The sequence below is a fragment of the Vulpes lagopus genome, chromosome 6 (genome assembly GCF_018345385.1).
Source record: "Vulpes lagopus strain Blue_001 chromosome 6, ASM1834538v1, whole genome shotgun sequence".
NCBI lineage: Eukaryota > Metazoa > Chordata > Mammalia > Carnivora > Canidae > Vulpes > Vulpes lagopus.
This window is the reverse complement of record NC_054829.1, coordinates 26,684,034-26,698,742: the sequence shown is the minus strand read 5'-3', so window position 1 is coordinate 26,698,742 and position 14,709 is coordinate 26,684,034. Positions and strand designations below refer to the sequence as shown.

Here is a 14,709-nt window from a genome sequence, read left to right as displayed (position 1 = left end):
ATGACTGAGTCCTAGCTGAATGTGCTATGGCCCCCACTGGTTCAAAGAACAATCACTGTGCATTCAACACAATGTAAGGTCTGATAACTATTGCAAGTGATGAGATGTTGCCAACATTTTACATAACACATAAGGTTTGGGTTCTTGGTAATCACATGTGAACATTGCCAAAATATCTTCTTAAAAACCATCTAAAAATGTAAACATTTATTCTGAATATAAATTGCATCTATAAGAGAAAAACAGACAAAACACATTCATAATACAATGATCATATGGGGCTCAAAGGGTATCTACAGCAGACCTATGTATGGTCATTGTACATAAAATACACTTCTACATGTGAAGTCCATAAGCAGTTGCCTCATTTGCTCTACCACAGATTTGAAATTGATCAAATGTATGATTTTCCTTAGGTCTAACTTTTTCAAATTTAATTTTGGTTTATGTGAATTTTGTGATATTTTATATTGCTGCTTAAACTTTCCTTAATTTCCTAGTAGAATTGGAAATAATGATCATTTGTTTTACTAACTGCTACAACATAATAATACTGACAGCTAACATTAATTTATTAATTGCTTAATGTGTGGCAGGCACTGTTAGAAGTGCTTTTGTACATATTAAATAATTTAATCTTCACAACAACTTTACCAGGAGGATAATATTACTCTCACCATTTTACAGGTAGGAAAACTGAGGTAGAGAAAAAGTTAAGTCACTTTCCCAATGTCACACAAGTAAGTGGAAAGCTTAGGGATTCATACCCAGGAGTCTGTCTCCAGAGCCCAGACCCTCAATTACTATGTTACACCTCTTTTCAGAATGTTTAAAAGACACATAAAATTGTCACAGACAAAAAAACTCACCATTAAGAAAATTACCAGTAACAGTTAAACAACAGTTAAGCATTATTAATAGCAATACAATTTATCACATGTTGATACTTAACAGCTATTTCAAAGTTTCATGGCTATAATTAAGTTTTGAAGTTGGACAGACCTGGCTCTGAATCTTGGCTGTGCCCTTTACAAGCTGTGTGACTTTGGACAAGTTTCGTAACTTCACCAAGCCTCAGTTTCCTCATCTGTAAAATGAGAATAATAAACATCTCACAAAATTGTTGTTAGTAACATAATTACTGCTACATTACGCTGATCAAGTAATTCCAAGCAAAACACAGGTACACAAAATACAAAGAGGAGGTTCTCAATTTCCCCCAGAAAACAGAACTTTATTCTAATGACATAAAAAGAGCCTGCTTCTCCCTCTGCCTGTGTCTCGGCCTCTCATGAATAAATAAAATTTAAATAATTAATTAATTAAAAAGATGACCACTCCAAGTTACCGTAGAAACTATAAAACCCACACACTACTGTAGAGCCACAATCTCCTCTAATTCATAACAAATAATTCCCCTAGATACAAGTCAAATGCCTAAGAGGTAAATTACTGAATCTTTGAAAGATAAAATATACACACAAAGAAAGAGACAAATGGAATAGACATTGTTGTTTGCTGACAACTCCCACAAATTTCATTCCACACATATCCTTTCTAAGACTGGTAGTAAGTATTCAAGAGCCCTAAAACACGAAAAGCTATGTCAACAAGCAGTGATTTCAGGCAATGGTAGAAAGGAATTTTTATAAGAAACAAACAAACAAACAAACAAACAAACAGACATGGCATCAAAGCAAGGTAGAACCTATTGTTAGCACCAAGGAATGGTTATTCCACTTATAACTAGCATTTCACTGGTCACACAAGTTAAACTGTCACTATTATTGCTGACTTTAAAATCTCAATTTTACAATGAATAAACATATTTATATCAATATCTGCATTTACCAATAAATTATGTATAACTATTTGTGATAAGGTTGTTTACTTAAAGAGAATAGGGTTTTTCTGTGACTTTTTTGTGTGAGAGAGCACGAGCAGGGGGAGGGGCAGAAGAAAGGGGGAAAAGCAAGCTCCCCTCCTGAGCAGGGAGCCCCAGCCCTGGATCCCAGGACACTGGGATCAGGATCTGAGCCAAAGGCAGATGCTTAACTGACTGAGCCATCTAGGTGGCTCACTTAATAATACATTATAAAAACCTCTTCTTTTTGGGGAGCCCGGGTGGCTCAGCAGTTTAGAGCCCCCTTCAGCCCAGGGCTTGATCCTGGAGACCCAGGATTGAGTCTCATGTCAGGTTCCCTGCACGGAGCCTGCTTCTCCCTCTGCCTGTGTCTCTGCCTCTGTCTCTGTGTCTCTCATGAATGAATGAATGAATGAATGAATAAAAGCCAATGTCAACTATACTCAAAAATATTTGAGTAATAAAAATAAAATTTAAACCCCAGATACAGACGCACATAAATACAGTAACTGATCTTTCATAAAACAACAAAGGCAATTCAATGGAGAAAATACAGTCTTTTTAACGAACGGTACTAGAAAAACTAGCAAAGAAAAAAAAAAAAGAATTTAGACATAAAGACTAAACACCCTTCACAAAAATTAACTCAAAATGGATTATAGGCCTAAATATAAAATGCAAAACTATGAAACTACTAGAAGATAACATAGGAAAAAACCTAGATCAAGTATAATAATGACTTTTTAAATGCAAGACCAAAGGCATGTTCTGTCAAAAAAAATACTTGAGGAATTGGACTTCCTTAAAATTAAAAACCTCTGCTTGCCGTAAGACACTGTCAAGAGAATGAGAAGAAAAGCCACAGGATGGAAGAAAATATTTGCAAAAGACACATGTGATAAAGGACTATTATCTTAAATATACAAAGAACTCTAAAAATTTAGCAATAAGAGAACAAATCAATTTAAAAATGGGCAAAGGACTTGACAGTTATCTTGACAAAGATATACATGTGGCAAAAAAACATATAAAAGGTGCTCAACATCATATGTCATTTAGGAACTACAAATTACAACAAGATACCACTACATATGTACTACTAGAATGTCCAAAATCCAAAACACCGACAGCACCAAAATCTGGCAAGGATGTGGAGCAACTTTTATTCATTCTTAGCGGGAATGCAAAAATGGTACTACCACGTTGGAAAACAGTTTTGCAGTTCTTTAAAAACTCAACATACTGGGATGCCTGGGTGGCTCAGCAGTACAGCGTCTGCCTTTGGCCCAGGGCGTGATCCTAGATTCCTGGGGTCGAGTCCCATGTCAGGCTCCCTGTATGGAGCCTGTGTCTTCTCTCTCTCTCTCTCTGTCTCTCTCTGTTTGTGTCTCTCATTAATAAATAAAATCTTAAAAAAAAAAAAGAATCTTGTTTGCAAAAGGTACCTAATATATTTGTACTGAATAAAATAACTAAAATAAGTAACTAGGGACAGAAGGTGAATTAGAGTCACAACAATTATCACAACAGAATTGGGGGAAAAAAGCAAAAAAAAAAAAAAAAAAAAGGGCAAAAAACAATAACAACAACACAGGATGCCTGGGTCACTCCGTGGTTGGTTGAGCGTCTGTCTTTGGCTCAGGTTGTGATCCTGGGGTCCTGGGATTGAGTCCCACATCAGGCTCCCCATGGCAAGCCTGCTTCTCTCCCTTAGCCTATGTCTCTGACTCTGTGTCTCATGAATAAATAAAATCTTTTTAATCTTTTAATAAACTCTTTATTTTTAAAAAATAAAAAAATAAATAAAAACAAAAGAAAATCCTTAATAAGGCTTATAAGGAGCTTGGCATAATTTTGTGCTTGCCCATCAGTCAAAGTACACTGGCTTTCTTTGATACCTTAAACCTATTATGCCTCTTTTTACCTCTTTTTACTTTTAAAGTCTCTTTAGTCCATAGTTTTAACAATGCCTTACTTTTCCTTAATTTTACTCATCCTTAGCTCTGCTCAAATATCACTTCCTCAAAGCAACTGTCCTGGACCACCACCTCCTTCACCTGAACTTTCACCTAAACTAATCTCTATAATAAGCAGGTAACAACCTGTACTTCTCTTTTTTGGTTTGTCACAATAGAAATAAATGTGTACTTAATACCTCTCTTCTCTGCAAGATAAAAGCTGCATGAGGGCAGAATTCTCATCTGTCAAGTTCACCGCAATGATTAATACACACTTAAAATTGTTTAAAATATTATTCATAAAAAAAAATATTATTCATTATGTTGTTAATTATTTAGAAAAATCAATTTAATTAATTAAATTATTTAATTATTAAATAATAGAGATATCCATTACATATTATTATACAGTAGATTTTATCTGACCAATTCTCCAGGCAAAAAAAAACTATAAAATGGGATTTAAAAACAAAAATATAAACACAGGAGGCAGGCAGGATGTGAGAAGCCAAAACACCAGAGAAAAAGGAAATGTAGAATTAAGCCTGCCATTCTCCATTACTTTTTCCTCCTGAGGCAATTAGCTGCATACTAGATCTTTTGGCAGTCTCACAGGGCTGCAAAAGACAGAAATTAGAGCTCAGGGCTTATCAAGACAGGCAAGATTTGAGGGGCTGAAATTCCACAGAGGAGGCAACCACAGAAAAATAAGGCTAGACATTCTGTACTGCATTTGCCCTTAGGGTATTTACTGAATCCTAACCTGTGTGGGGAGCAAGAGGCCAAGGGGAAAAAAATCGCCTATTTTAAAGCAAAAAAGGTAAGCAAAACTTCGAGTAGGCTCACAGTGCTGGTAAAAGAAAAATTACAGTTCAGGGCCTGCCAAGAAGACTAGGCTCTGGCAAATACCCCAGGATTCCATTTGATACCTCTGAAGGACAAAACTCTCAGAGTAAGGGGAAACTGGACTTAAACCAGCCCTTAAGAAGTGTAAAACAAAGCCTCAAGTCATCTCAAGCCTATACAGAATCAAGGTCATTTGCTCCTACTTTTAACTACCACTACAAGAAAATTAAATCCTCTCTAGAGAACAATATTATCATCAAGACTCTCTATAATTTTTTATGTACATTGTCTGACATTCATTTTAAAAATTACCAGGAAGGGCAGCCCGGGTGGCTCAGCGGTTTGGCGCCGCCTTCAGCCCAGGGCGTAATCCTGGAGACCCGGGATCGAGTCCCATGTCAGGCTCCATGCATGGGGCCTGCTTCTCCCTCTGCCTTGTTTCTTCCTCTCTCTCTCTCTGTCTCTCATGAATAAATAAATAAAATCTTAAAAAAAAAAAATTACCAGGAATGCCAGGAGACAGGACCAAATGACGAAAGCCAAGATTTTTATCAGACAAAAAAAAAAAAAAAAAAAAAAAAGACCAAAGGAGATCCAGATATTTTAATTATCACACAAAGACTGAAAGACTTTAAAATAACTGTGATTAGGGGCAAAAGACACATGGGTGGCTAAGCTGGTTAAGCTTCTGCCTTCCTTTTGGGTCATGATCTTGGAATCCTGGGATGGAGCCCTGCATCAAGGTCCTTGCTCAGTGGGGAGTCTGCTGCTCCCTCTTCCTCCAACCCCTCCCAATCCTGCTCTCTTTCTCTCAAATAAATGGATAAAATCTTTTAAAAATAAAATACCTGTGATTAAAATGTTTGGGAAAATACATAACAAGACGAGAATTTCACCAGAGAACTGGAATCTATAAAAACAAAAAATAATTTAAATTCTAGAACTAAAAAATACATAAAAATGAAATTAATAATAAATGAGATGCTTGTAACAGCAGATTGGACTACAAAACAGATCAATAGAAAATATCTGCTTGATGGACAAAAGGAGAGAAAAAAAAAAAAGATGGAAAAAAGCACATGAAAAATAGAGGATGCAAAGAAAGATGTAAAATGCAATTCTCCAGGATCCTAGAAGGAGACAGTGAAAGAGTGGAACAGAACAATATTTTAAAAATATTCCAAATCTGACAAAATATTTCAAGCTAACAAAATATTTCAAGCTACATATTCAAAAGGGTCTGTGGAATTCAAGCAACTTAAAGACAAAGAAAATCACCTAGAAGCATTACTTTAAAACCAATGAAAACCAAAGATATCGCTTCTCTAACAATAACAAAAAAAAAAGGCGAAATCAGAAGATAATGGGATATATATCCCAAAATGCTGAAAGAAAATAACTGGCAAACTGGAATTCTATGCCCAATAAAAATGTCCTTCAGAAAGCTTCCAAATTCATTCTGTGAATCCAGCATTACTCTGATACCAAAACCAGATAAACACACTATTAAAAAAAAGGGAATACAGGCCAATACCTCTCATGAACATAGACAAAATAATCCTCAACAAAATATTAGCAAACCCAACAATACATGAAAAAAGTCGTTTACCACAATCAAATGGGATTTAATCCTGCGGTGCAAGAGTGCTTCACTATTCACAAATCAATCCACAAGATACATCACATCAATAAAAGAAAGGGTTAAAACACATGATCATTTCAATAGGTGCAGAAAAAGCATTTGACAAAGTACAACATCCACTCATGATAAAAACCCTCAGTGAAGCAGGTTTAGAGGGAATATCACCTCAGCATAAAAAAAAGCCATATATGGAAAAACCCAGAGCCAACATCCTACTCAATGGCGAAAAACTGGGAGCTTTTCCCTTAAGATCAGGAACAAGACAAGGATGTCCACTCTCCCCACTTTTATTCAACATACTGTTGAAAGTCCTAGCTACAGCAATGAGACAAGAAGAAATAAAAGGCATCTTTCTAGTAAGGAAGAAGTAAAACTTCACTCTTTGCAGATGACATGATTCTATATGTAGAAAACCCTAAAGATTCCACCAAAAAACTACTAGAATTGATCAACGAACCGTAAAGATTCAACCAAAAAACTACTAGAACTGATAAATGGGATACAAAATCAGTAATACAGAAATCTTTTGCATTTCTACACACTAATAATGAAGCAGCAGAAAGAGAAATTAAGACGACAGTCCCATTTAGAAATACACCAAAGATAAGAAAATACCTAGGAATAAACTTAACCAAGGAGGTGAAAGGTTTATACTCTGAAAACTATCATACACTAATGAAAGAAACTGAAGATGACACAATGCAATGGGACAGACATTCCATGCTCATGGATTGGAAGAACAAATATTACTAAAACGGCCATACTACCCAAAGCAACCTATAGACTGATGCAATCCCTATCAAAATACCAACCGCATTTTTCACAGAACTAGGACAAATAACTCCAAAATTTGTGTGGAACCACAAACCTGAATGGCCAAAGCAGTCTTGAAGAACAAAACTAAAGGCATCAAAATTCTGGACTTCAAGTTACATTAAAAAGCTGTTGTAATAAAAACAGTATGCTACAGGCACAAAAGTAGATACAAAAATCAATACAACAGAACAGAAAACCCAGAAATAAACCCACAACTATATCCTCAATCTTTGACAAAGCAGGAAACAACATCCAATGGGAAGGACAGTCTTTTCAACAGATGGCACTAGGAAAACTGGACAGCTACAAGCAAAAGAAAGAAACTGGAAATTTTCTCACACCATACACAAAAATAAACTCAAAATGGATTAAAGACCTAATGTGAGACCTGAAACCATAAAAATCCTAGAAGAGAACACAGGCAGCAATTTCTCTGACATTGGACCTAGCAACATTATTTTGGATATGTCTCCTGAGGCAAGGGGGGAAGAAAGCAAAAATAAATTATTGGGGGCCCTTGAGTGGCTCAGACGGTTAAGCACTTGCCTTCAGTTCAGGTAATGATTCCGGGGTTCTGGGATCAAACTGTGCATCAGCCTCCCCACTGGGGGAGTCTGCTTCTCCCTTTGCCCCTCCTGATCATGCTCTCTCTCTCTCAAATAAATAAATAAAATTGTTTTTAAAATTAAAAAATAAACTGTTGGGACTACATCAAAAGAAAAACTTCTACACAGCAAAGGAAATAACAAAACTAAAAGACAACATACTGAATCAGAAGAGATATTTCCAAATGACATATCTGATAAAGGGTTACTATCCAAAATACATAAAGAACTTAAACAAGTCAGGGCGCCTGGGTGGCTCAGTCCATTAGGCATCTGCCTTCAACTCTGGTCATGATCCCGGGGTCCTGGGATTGAGTTCTGCTCAGGACTCCCTCCTCAGCAGGGAGTCTGCTTCTCCCTCCACCCTGCCCATGATCTCTCTCTCTTTCTCACGTGTGCTCTTCCTCAAATAAATAAATAAATCTTTTTTAAAAAGCTACACAACTCAACACACAAGAAACAAACTACTCAATTTAAAAATGGGCAGTAGATACGAACAGACATTTCTCCAAAGACGACATATAAATGGCCAAAAGATGCATGAAAAGGTGCTTAACATCAATCATTATCAGGTTATAATGCTAAGTGAAATAAGTCAGAGAATGACAAATACCATATGATTTCACTTATATTTGGAATTTAAGAAACAAAAGAAACCAACAAAAGGAAAAGAGACAAAAAAACAGACTCTTAACTACAAAGAAACAAATGGATGTTACAAGAGGGAATGATGGGTGAAACAGATGAAGTGGATTAAGAGTACTCTTATTGTGATAAGCATTGAATAATGTATAGAACTGTTGAATCACTATATTGTACAACTGAAACTAAATATAACACTATATTTTAACTATATCGGAATTATTTTTTTAAAATATGTTTAAGCATAAAAATATTACATTAGGATAAAATTCTCTGAGGAAAGGAGAATGAAAATAAGAATTTATTTATTTATTTATTTATTTATTTATTTATTTATTTATGAAAATAAGAATTTAAAGAGAAAGTGGAATTAAAATTTCTCACTGTAAAAAAAAAAATAAATAGGGGCAGCCCGGGTGGCTCAGCAGTTTAGTGCCGCCTTCAGCCCAGGGCCTGATCCTGGAGATCCGGGATCGAGTCCCACATCAGGCTCCCTTCATGGAGCCTGCTTCTCCCTCTGCCTATGTCTCTGCCTCTCTCTCTGTCTCTCATGAATGAATGAATAAATAAATAAAATCTTTATAAAAATAAAAAAAAATAAATAAAATTTCTCATTGTTAAAAAAAATCCTTCAAAAATGAAGACAAAATAAAAAATGCTCTCAGACAAAACCAGAACATTTGCTACCAGTAGACTCACATTGAAAAAAAGAATTATAGGGGATCCCTGGGTGGCTCAGCAGTTTCGCGCCTGCCTTTGGCCCCGGGCACAATCCTGGAGTCCTGGGATCAAGTCCCTCGGGCTCCCGGCATGGAGCCTGCTTCTCCCTCTCCTCTGCCTGCGTCTCTGCCTCTCTATGTCTATCATAAATAAATAAAAATAAATTTAAACCAAAAAAAAAGAAAAAAAGAATTATATATGAAGAAAGGAAATAACCTCAGATGGAAGCACAGTAACATAGGAAAGAATCAAGACTACTAGAAAGAGGAAATATGTGAATAAAATAAATTACAGATTTAAAACAATAAAATAAAAACAGGGATCCCTGGGTGGCGCAGCGGTTTAGCGCCTGCCTTTGGCCCAGGGCGCGATCCTGGAGACCCGGGATCGAATCCCACGTCGGGCTCCCAGTGCGTGGAGCCTGCTTCTCTCTCTGCCTGTGTCTCTGCCTCTGTCTCTCTCTCTCTTTCTCTGTGTGACTATCATAAATAAATAAATAATGTAAAAAATAAATAAATAAAATAAAATAAAAACAAAAAACAAATAAGAGGAAAATTATAAATGTAATGAAAAGGCAGTAAGGTTCTTGTGTTTTCCAGAAAATAATAGCAGTAAACTTTTGGCAAAAATAGCTACAATAATTCCTTCATTCCTTAAGCACACTCCTTAATAACATGGCTTACCTACTCTTCCTTTTTTTTTTTTTTTTTTTTTTTTAATTTTTATTTATTTATGATAGTCACACAGAGAGAGAGAGAGAGGCAGAGACACAGGCAGAGGGAGAAGCAGGCTCCATGCACCGGGAGCCTGATGTGGGATTCGATCCCGGGTCTCCAGGATCGCGCCCTGGGCCAAAGGCAGGCGCCAAACCGCTGCGCCACCCAGGGATCCCTTACCTACTCTTCCTAATGAGAGGTAGAATCTATTTCCTTACCTCTTGAATTTGGACTTGGCCATGTGACTTGATTTGGCCAATAGGCGTTAAAAAATGTGATACAGGGACGCCTGGGTGGCTCAGCGGTTGAGCCTCTCTCTGCCTTCCACTCAAGGCGTGATCCTGGAGTCCCTGGATCGAGTCCCACATTGAGCTTCCTGCATGGAGCCTGCTTCTCCCTCTACCTATGTCTCTGCCTCTCTGTGTCTCTCATGAATAAATAAATAAAATCTTAAAAAAAAAAGTGATACAGCAGAGACTGGAAAAGTGCTTGTATGTTGGAATTTGTCTTCTCTTATTACTCTTAGAACTTTAAGCCAACAGTTGAATGAATGTGTCTCCTAGAAAGGCCACATGGAGTAAAAACCTCTCAACTCCACTCTGGCCAAAAGCTTGCCAACCAACAAACATTTAAGTGAGGCTATCTGGCCCCAGCCAAATCACTAATAGACCGAAGGGATCAATCAATATAGTCCAAGTCAAACTAACAATCCAGAGTCATGAGCTATTAAATTATTTAAGCCACTAAGGTTTTTTTGAAGTAAAAACTAGCTGAATACAGAACTTATATATTTAAGTAGATCAGTGGTTCTCAAACAAGGTTGATTTTGCTCCCCAGAAGACTTTTGGCAATGTCTGGAGACATTTTTGGTTGTCACAACTGTTACTGGCATCTAGTGACTAGAGGCCAAGGATGCTGCAAAACATACTACAAGGCCTCCAAAACAAAAAATTACCTGGCCCAAAATGTCAACAGTGCCAAGGCTGAGAAACCCTGAAGCATGACAGAATGACGCAGCCTTTAAAATAATCCTATCCAGGGCAGCCCAGGTGGCTCTGTAGCTTAGCGCCACCTTCAGTCCCGGGTGTGGTCCTGGAGACCAGGGATGGAGTCCCATGTCAGACTCCCTGCATGGAATGGAGCCTGCTTCTCCCTCCGCCTGTGTCTGTGCCTCTCTCTCTGTGTCTCTCATGAATAAATAAATAAAATTTAAAAAATAATAATAATCCTATCCAACAGAACTTTAACGATGAAAATGTTTTATATCTGCTACCCAATACAGTAACCATAGCCACACTTGGCTAGTAAGCACTGGATATGTGGCTAGCTTGAGAGAAGAATTAGTGTTTTTATTTTATCCAGTTTCGATTAATTTAAATTTAAGGTGCCAAATACCACTAGTGGTTTCTCTACTGGATGGCACAGCTCTAAATTTCAGGTGGTAGTGATACTGAGAATAGTGAAAATTAGATTGGATAACAACAGAAAAAATGAGTTTGATAAAGTTAAGGCCCATAGTCATTTGTTACCAATAAAAATTACAAACATTTTTTTTTGTTTCAGTATCTATAAACTCCAAAATGTACTACACACTGATAAAATAATAATCTGGAAAAAAATTTTTAAGATTTTATTTATTTATTTAAGAGAGAAAGGGAGAGCACAAGCAGAAGGGAGGACAAAGGGAGAGGGAGAAGCAGACTCCCCTGCCAGGCTCCCTGCCAATGCAGGACTCAATCTCAGGACCCTGGGATCATGACCTGAGCTGAAGGCAGATGCTTAATTGACTAAGCCACCCAGCCATCCCCCCTCCCTTTTTTTTTTTCCTCAGTTTAAAGTGATTTAAACAGAACTGCTGCATTCTAGAGGCCTCCAAATTGTACCAGATGAATAGCTTTTAATCAAATAACTCCAGGTAATTATTCATTTACTATATTACTTCCCTGTAGCAGTTCACTCTACTTTCTTATCCTCTTCTCTACCCCCACCTCATCCACCACAAGAGAAGGAAGAAGTTGATCCAATGCTGGTACAATTCCATAGATTTTTTTTTTCAACTTGTCAGCATTAAGTAGGTCAGTTTTCTGCTGTAGTGGGTGTTTTGGCAATAGGTTTTCTTACTAGAATACCATGGCTACTCTGCCTAGTAAGTACATACCACAAAAGAAAAAAGATTCTATTGAATAACTCCTAAGGAAAGAACAGGCTGCTTGATGTCTAGAAGAAAATCCCTGAGTCTCAACTGAATGCCACCGTGAAATTCTAACAGAAAACAAAACAGAAAGAAAATTCCAAATCAAATTTTTTTCTGTATCATGAAGTCTACAGATTTTAAAGGCCCTCAGTATCTAACAATCCACAAAGTTTGTTGATGCTCTAATATGTACCCAGCCCAATCCTAATCAGTGAAATTATAAATCAAAGAAAAGGTAATAAAGGACACCCAATCTATCAGATGCTTTAAGAATTCTAATAGGAGAAACTTTACCATTAAAACTAAAATTCTGGAAAACATCTCCCTTGTAAGATATTATTTCTTTGGAGAAAATATTTTTTTAAAGTCAGAAACGAGACTTTTAATGATTGTATTACAGCAGAAAGCAAATTTGGTAGAAGTTTATTCGAACAAGTGATTTATACAGAATTTATTGTTATTTCTTTTAAAAATCAGTATTGTCTCTCTTGTGGGTCTGAGAACTCAGTTTTACATTTTCATAATTTGTAAGTCAAAAATTTTTTTAAACCTGACAGGTACATAATCAACCAGTTTATTCCATATTAGATAAAAAATTCTTGCAGAGGGGATCCCTGGGTGGCGCAGCGGTTTGGCGCCTGCATTTGGCCCAGGGCGCGATCCTGGAGACCCGGGATCGAATCCCGTGTCGGGCTCCGGGTGCATGGAGCCTGCTTCTCCCTCTGCCTATGTCTCTGCCTCTCTCTCTCTCTCTCTGATGACTATCATAAATAAATAAAAATTTAAAAAAAAATTCTTGCAGAGGCAAGATTAATATCCCCTATGAAGAACAGTGTTTCAAATGAAAGAAAAGTTTTGTGTCAAGGAGATGTTCTGCAAAGATCCTCGACCTGGTTCATAGATGAGCTTGGTGGGGTGGAGGTGGGGGGAGGTGATCTATAAAGTCCCCAAGTACAAGTTTAATACACTGCATTATTCTGGTAAGAGGGGTCATGGCTTATATTAAATTCTGAAAGGAGGACAAGACCCAAAAAAGGCTTAAGAACTACTGGTATAAGGAGAGAAAAGAACAAAGGAGACAGCTATGAGGAATACTTATATTGAGGCATCTGAGTGGCTCAGTCATTGAGCATCTAACTCATGATTTTGGCTCAGATTATGATTTCAGGGTCGTGAGACCAAGCCCCACACTCAGCAGGGAGTCTGCTTGATATTCTCTTCCTCTGCCCCTCCCCCTGCACTCACACACACTCTCTCAAATTATAAATCTTAAAAAAAAAAAAAAAAAACTTCAAGGGTGCCCAGGTGACTCAGTCTTGGTTAAGTGTCTGCCTTCGGCTCAGGTCATGATCCTGGTCCTCAGAGCAGGGAGCCTGCTTCTCTCTATCCCCTCTGCTCATGCTCTGTCTCTATCTCTCTCTCTCTCTCTCTCAAGTAAATAAATAGAATCTTAAAAAAAAAAAAAAAAAAAAAAAAAGGAATACTTATATTAAGAAATCAAAAGGCATCTATCAATTACTAGCTTCTATGAGAATTATGCTGTGCACATTACATATCATAATGCATTTAATCCTGATAATAATCTTGTTAGACGGTATCAGTAGCTCAATTTTACAGATAAGAAAACTGAGGCACAAAGAAATCAGGTGACTTGACCAAGGCTAAGTAGCTATTCAAGCTACCACACTACACTGGAAGGTAAGATGAAACAACAAAGAACTGGGGGGGTATCATTTCAACTCCAATGTTCATCTTTCCTTCAGAGCAGAATCTCTGAGAACTAATTGTTCAGGTCAAAAACAAACTTTGGAGACATCATTTCAAACAAAATTACTTAATTTACTTAAATTAAGGCATTAAATTATCAAATAACCTAATTATTTCTAAGGTTGTATAATCTGGAATCTTGGCAATTTGGCAGGACCTATTAATGCCATCATAAAATTAACAGTTTTGAGTCCAAAGCACTCATTCTAGGGGGGGGAAAGTCCCTTAAGGATGGTGGTTGCGATAAGGGCCAGTTTTAGAGTTTGCAACCGTTCTTCAATAAAAGTTCAAAATGAAAAAACATGAGTACCAATAACCAGGGCCAATGAAATATGGCAAAGCTGCTTAAATATCCCTTCTTTTCACCAATACTTGTAAATTCTGGCTCCTAGCCTAACAAAAAAATCTTTAAGTGTTTACCACTTACTGTCAGTATAAACCAAGTCTCACAAGTTTTTACTGGGATCTAGTGCCCCTTCTAACAGGTTAGCAACATTAGTAGCAACTTTCACAGCAAGGAGATCTTAACACATATTTTAAAGTGGTGTTTCAGAACAATGTAACATGCCAAAGGTTAGAAGGATGGGTTAATCATTCACAGGGGGATTAAAAGTAGGTACTCACAGGTATAGCCCAACTCAATGCTAGAAGCGTTCTGCAAGCAAAGCATAGTGGGGGTTTTTTTGTTTGTTAATAGCTCAACTGTCCTCTTTTTTAAAAGTGTAAATAAAATTAAGATATTTTATTGTTGAAGACAATGCCGGTGAAATGAGTTCTAGGATGGGTAAATGGATATAGACACAATAAGGAAAGAAGATATTTAACACGGCTGTTTTTCTCTAAATGGAACTAGAATCTAAAATGAAATTGAAAATACAATACAGGGATCCCTGGGTGGCGCAGCGGTTTAGCGCCTGCATTTTGGCCCAGGGCGCGATC

General features: G+C 37.1%; 1 protein-coding gene across 7 annotated transcripts in view; it reads right to left on the bottom strand.

Annotated features, from left to right (window-relative positions):
- Positions 1-14,709, bottom strand: part of NUMB (NUMB endocytic adaptor protein) — a 161,991-nt gene that overhangs the window by 98,133 nt on the left and 49,149 nt on the right. For 6 of the 7 annotated variants that reach the window (XM_041758459.1, XM_041758461.1, XM_041758457.1 and 3 more), the window contains exon 3: positions 1,003-1,087. The exons of the other annotated variant lie outside the window; for it this stretch is intronic. The gene's annotated coding sequence lies outside the window, so the exon portion shown is untranslated. The remainder of the gene's footprint in view (positions 1-1,002; positions 1,088-14,709) is intronic. 7 annotated transcript variants of the gene reach the window in all.